Source organism: Rhinoderma darwinii, chromosome 5, assembly GCF_050947455.1.
Source record: "Rhinoderma darwinii isolate aRhiDar2 chromosome 5, aRhiDar2.hap1, whole genome shotgun sequence".
NCBI classification, from domain to species: domain Eukaryota; kingdom Metazoa; phylum Chordata; class Amphibia; order Anura; family Rhinodermatidae; genus Rhinoderma; species Rhinoderma darwinii.
This window is the reverse complement of record NC_134691.1, coordinates 305,574,805-305,581,144: the sequence shown is the minus strand read 5'-3', so window position 1 is coordinate 305,581,144 and position 6,340 is coordinate 305,574,805.

The window sequence follows — 6,340 nt, the reverse complement described above, 5'->3', positions numbered from 1 at the left end:
ACAGTATAATGCCTCCATAGATGTGACACAGTATAATGCCCCATAGATGTGACACAGTAAAATGCCCCATAGAGGTGACACAGTATAATGCCCCCATAGAGGTGACACAGTATAATGCCCCCATAGCTGCGACACAGTATAATGCCCCATAGAGGTGACACAGTATAATGCCCCATAGCTGACACAGTATAATGCCCCATAGCTGACACAGTATAATGCCCCATAGCTGACACAGTATAATGCCTCCATATGTACGTACCTAATAAAAAAGAAAACATAATTACTTACCTATCCCGGTTCCCACGACGGTGGGGGATGCTTCTCCTCCTCTGCACTGTGCTGTGAGTGACTCCGTGCAGACAGGCGCGATGACGTCACTACATCGCTCCTGCCTGCACCGAGCCGCTCACGGCAGAGTGAATGCTGGGGCGAGGCTCCAGCATTCAACCCAACTGAATCTGCGTCCTGCGGATGCAGATTCAGTTGGAAGCGGGCAGCGCGGGAGCGCTGCATAGTTTTTAAAGTTTGTGTGCGGTTCGGGCCGCGATGGGCCCCCTGGCAGCCTCGGGCCCCGGGCGACCGCCCAAACCGCCCATATTATAATCCGCAATTGGCTAGTGGTAGTAAAGGGGATCCATACTAATAGTGATTGATGGAACATTGCTAAGATATGCCATCAATATGTGATCAGTGTAGGCCTGATTGCCACTACCCCCCACGATCACAAGTATAAAGTACCTGCTGCTCTCAATGGATTTTACCAGACAGTGCCACCTTTGTCCATGCGCTGTCTGGTATTGCAGCTCAGTATAATGTTTATGAATATTGCCTTGAAGAACTTCCTGTAAACAATTTCTAATCATATCCATTTATGTTTAAGGAGGACTTGTCTGCTTTTCTGACATGTCTATTTTAGTAAATACTTGAATTCCCCATGAAATAAAAATTCTGGAACATCTTTCCTTAGAACTCTGTGTTGTGACGTTCCTCTGTTATTCCGCCTGGAAATGTATGAATAAATTCACAGCTGGATGTTACCACTCTCAATGGGATGTGTCCCTACACACTCTGACATTGTCCAATCAGTGGTGACAGAGTCAACCTAGGACACACATCATTGACAAAGTAAATGGTAATGCCCACTTGTCAATGTATTAATACATTTCCAGGAAGAATAACGGGGGAGCCGCACAACGCAGAGTTATAAGAAAAGAGGGCCAGCATTGTTATTTCATGGGGAATGTAAATATTTACTAAAACAGACATTTCAGGAGATCTGACATGTCCTCTGTAAGGAACACGTCCACTGATTTTTGTTTCTATGTGTATTATACATTACACTAGCATTGTGTCAATATATCTTCATGTACTCACTAAATTAAGACACAGAAATCGGAGCCATCCAGTACTCATTCAAATCGTTTCTTGGGAGTCTGCGGCTTCTTGTTTCCATTGGAAAGATGATATTTTTACAGTTTGACTTAACCCAAAAAGGAAGGACATTTCAAGAAAAATACAATGTAGCAATAAATAAAGAGAGCAAATGAAATGGGAGGAAGTTAGAAGTTTAGCCGGATTGAATCATAAATAAGCCATGCAATGCGGATCTGCCAGTGAGACTGATAAAACAGCGACAGGCAATGTTGAAAAAAGATCAGAAACTTATTTTGCGTGTCCTTGATTAACATTGAGCCTTTCAGCTGATTCCGCACAGAGAGCCAATCCATTCATTATAGTTAATGAGACAGCATAAGAATGTATATATTAAAAAATGCTGGTCATCAGACTTTATTAGTCACCCACTATAATTATTGACAGGGATCAAGGATATTAAGCTCCAAAGAGGATCACTTATTATATTAAGACTCTGGAGAGGTATAAAATACATTTAAATTTAATTAGAATGGAACATCCATAATTTAAAAATAAATCTTGCCCTTGTGTTTTTGAAATATTAACTTGATTTACGTCCTTTGGCATTTCCAACCATTCTGGTGAGAAGTCCTTCACAAACCTCTGTAATTGGGAGGTAAATGACACCTACATATTTCTGCTGTCCCTGCAACACAGACACATGCTTTATTTGTAGGTTACGTTCACACGTAGGGCAATTGCTGCGGATTTCGTCCGGATTAGGGGGTGGCAAATCCGCAGTTTATTACAGTAGCAGCAAAGTAAATGAGATATAAAAAATCTGATCCACACGCTATAGAAAATTTCTGTACAAAAACTGACCTGTGGTGCAGATTTCTAATTCACAGCATGATCATTTATGCTGCAGAATGGTTGCATATTTGTTGCAGACTTTCCCCCATTGAGTTCTACATGGAAGTGAAATTCGCCAACAAATAACAAAAACTCACGACATGTCCTATATTTGTGCATTGTTCGCGCATCACGCACCCATTGAAGTCAATGGGTGCGTGAAAATCACGCCCAGCACTTCCGCAGCCGTATAAACTATGAATGAAAACAGAAAAGCACCACGTGCTACAAACATACAAACAGAGTGTCAGGCTGGATTCACACGAACGTGGCGTTTTTGCGGACGCAAAAACACGGCGTTTTGCGCGCGCAAAAATCACTTGCCAGCTCCGTGTGTCATCCGTGTATGATGCGCGGCTGCGTGATTTTCGCGCACCCGGCATCATAGAGATGAGGCTTGTCGACGCCCGTCACTGTCCAAGGTGCTGAAAGAGCTAAATCTTTCATCACCCTCGACAGTGAATGCCGAACACAACAGCGAAAAACCTGTAAAAAAAAAAAGATAAAGTTCCTACTTACCGAGAACTTCCCGGCCGTTGCCTTGGTGACGCATCCTTGGTGACGCGTCCTTGGTGACGCGCCTCTCTTGACATCGGGCCCCACCTCCCTGGTTGACGCGGCAGTCCAAGTGACCGCTGCAGCCTGTGATTGGCTGCAGCCTGTGCTTGGCCTGTGATTGGCTGGAGCTGTCACTTGAACTGAAGTGTCATCCCGGGAGGTCGGACTGCAGGAAGGAGACAGGAGTAATCGGTAAGTAAGAACTTCGTTTTTTTTTACAGGTTCATGTATTTTGGGATCGCAAGTCACTGTCCATGGTGCTGAAACAGTTTAACTCTTTCATCACCATGCACAGTGAATGTCTCCCGATTTCGCGGACCGGAATTTTTTTTGCCGGGTTCGGCCAAAACGAGTTTGGCCGAACCCGGTGAAGTTAGCTTCGGTTGTCGGGGTTCGCTCCTCGCAAAGACACTCCGTTTGGATGCTTGGAAACAGAAAAGCACGTGGTGCTTTTCTGTTTCCATTCATCCTTTTGACAGCTCTTGCGCGAATCACGCAGTTCGCACGGAAGTGCTTCCGTGCGGCATGCGTGGTTTTCACGCACCCATTGACTTCAATGGGTGCGTGATGCGTGCAAAACGCCCAAAGAACGGACATGTCGTTACTTTTTTTCAGCGGACTCACGCTGAGCAAAAACCACGGACATGTCTGCACGGCCCCATAGACACATATAGGTCCGTGCAACGCGCGTGCAAATCACGCGCGTTGCACGGACGTTTTTCACGTTCGTCTGAATAAAGCCTCATAATGATGGCAGCTGCGCAAAAATCACGCAGCCGCGCATCATACGCTGCTGACACACGGAGCTGTTATGGACCTTTTGCGTGCACAAAACGCCACGTTTTTTGCGCGCGCAAAAATCACACGCTCGTGTGAATCCGGCCTTTGGGTAGGAACACACTAGGCATGAACACAGCAGATTTTATGCAACACATTTTATTGTGGAAAATCCGCAGCGTATTACAGTCGCAGCAGAGTGGATGAGATTTGAACAGCACAGCTTCCGTTTCAGTCACTTTTGATCTCAATGGTGACGGAAACATCGCTAATGGTTTCCGTTCGTCACCATTCCGGCTGGTTTTCAGATGGAATCAATAGCGTAGTCGACTGCGCTAATGGTGACGGAAACGGAAGCTGTGCTGTCACTTTCACTTTCCATTGCGGCATTCCCCCGACGGAAACCTCAGACGGAACCCCGGAACGGTAGCGAACGGTGATGTGAACAGGCCCTAACACAAAAGTTTTGTATTTTTTTCAGCTGGTTCACAAAAAAAATAAATTCCAAATTCTACTGGACCAACTGCCTATTTAGAGACCGGCAGCAGCTCCAGGAGCGACATCATAAGGGACACACTAGGCGGATATGCGGAGTAAAACTACACAGCTTGTCCGCTGGGAATTCTGCCAGCAAAACCGCACCAAATAGTGGCGCAGGTTTCGTGAGGCATGTCCGCTGCGGGAATCCTACAGGGAAAAAAAAGTTTAGACTTGCCCCGGCTGTAGTTTAGGGCGACGCGTCTCTCTCTTCTGAACGTAGCCCCGCCTCCTGGGATGACGCTGTAGACCATGTGACCGCTGCAGCAGTCACATGGGATGAAACGTCATGACAGGAGGCCGGGCTGCGCTAAGAATAGAGGATCGCGTCACCTAAACTACGGCCTGGGTAAGTCTAAACTTTTTTATCAATTTAAAAAAGTACCTTTTTTTTTTCTCATTTGTGATTTTTGCAGCAGAACCGCAGCATTTCCGTAACAGAGGAGCGGCGATCCCACAGAATACATTGACACGCTGCGGCTTAAGAAGCCAAAAGCCACACTGCAGGTCCATTTTTTTTGCAGCGTGTGGATGAGATTTGCTGAAATCTCATCCACTCGGCTGTGACTGTAATACGCTGCGGATTTTCCACAATAAAATGTGTTGCATAAAATCCGCAGTGTTCATGCCTAGTGTGTTCCTACCCTAAGGCCGGATTTACACGAGCGTGTGCTTTTTGCGCGCGCAAAAAACGTGGCGTTTTGTGCATGCAAAAGGTCCATAACAGCTCCGTGTGTCAGCAGCGTATGATGCGCGGCTGCGTGATTTTCGCGCAGCCGCCATCATTATGACACTCTGTTTGTATGTTTGTAGCACGTGGTGCTTTTCTGTTTTCATTCATAGTTTATACGGCTGCGGAAGTGCTGGCCGTGATTTTCACGCACCCATTGACTTCAATGGGTGCGTGATGCACGAACAATGCACAAATATCGGACATGTCGGGAGTTTTACGCAGCGGACACACGGACACACGCTGCGTGAAAATCACTGACAGTCCGCACGGCCCCATAGAGTAACATAGGTCCGTGCGAGGCGCGTGAAAATCACACACGTTGCACGGACGTATTACACGATCGTCTGAATAAGCCCAAACAATAAGGCCCAGTTCACAGAGTTTTTGGGCCTTGATATTGACTCGGACACTGCGTCAGAATCAGCACCAAACAACTTCCAAAACTGCCCCCATTGATTTAATCTGAAATCAATGGGAGCCAGTCGCGGAAAAAAGAAAAAGCAGCACGTCCTTTCTTTCCGCTGTTCCGCCTCTGACCTCCCATCGAAATCAATGGGAGGCAGAAAATGCATTTTTCGTGGCATTTTTTGTCTGCTGTCCTCAATCGCCGCGGGCAAAAAACGCGGCAAGATAGTGTGGGCAGGTCAAAATCTGGCTCAAAATTCGGTGCGTGGTTCCAGTCGGTCGCCGGTGCGCGCTCGCGGACGCTCGCGAGTGCGCACGCGCGGGAGTTTGCGAGTGTGCACGCGTGGGAGTTTGCAAGTGCACACGATCTGTCGCGCGGGCGGTGTTTGACGAGAGGGGGGGCCCCGCAGCTCACGACATTCTTTTGGTGAAAAAAACGGGCCCCATTGCAGGGGCCTGTTTTTTTTCTACCAAAGGCAGGTCGCGGCAGTTGCCGGGCCCTCCTTTCAATTAGGTTTGGCCGGGCCCCTCACATCAGTACCCCTAATACCCCCCTGATGGCGGCCCTGGGTAGCTTGATATAGTGCTGGACGGAGTACCGTTAACAGGCGGTGCCACGGTAGGGGGGCCCAGAAAATTTAGCTGTATGGGGCCCTGACTGAGACAAACGGAAACCACTGTGACCAGATCCGTCACCATTGAAATCAATGGTGATGGAAACCTATGGTGTCAGTCAGGGAACGAAGCCTAAATCTGTCACTATATCCTGGAGTTGTTATCTTGTCAAGCTGTTAACATTTTTGTATCATTGTTTCTCAGTTGTAGATAAGACTAATATATATATATATATAAAATGTTTATTTGGTTTTTATTATATATATATATATGTGACGTTAGTATAGGGCGGATTATATAACCGCCTCCTCGTTCCCTCAGCCACCTGCCCTATCTAATAACACGGCACCACAAACTGACAGGAAGGGAGGAGGCGGGAAGCTGCGCTCGCGACTTCACCAATCACAGGTGCAGATACAGTAGACGACCCGTGGTTGCCCTGTCTGTGAA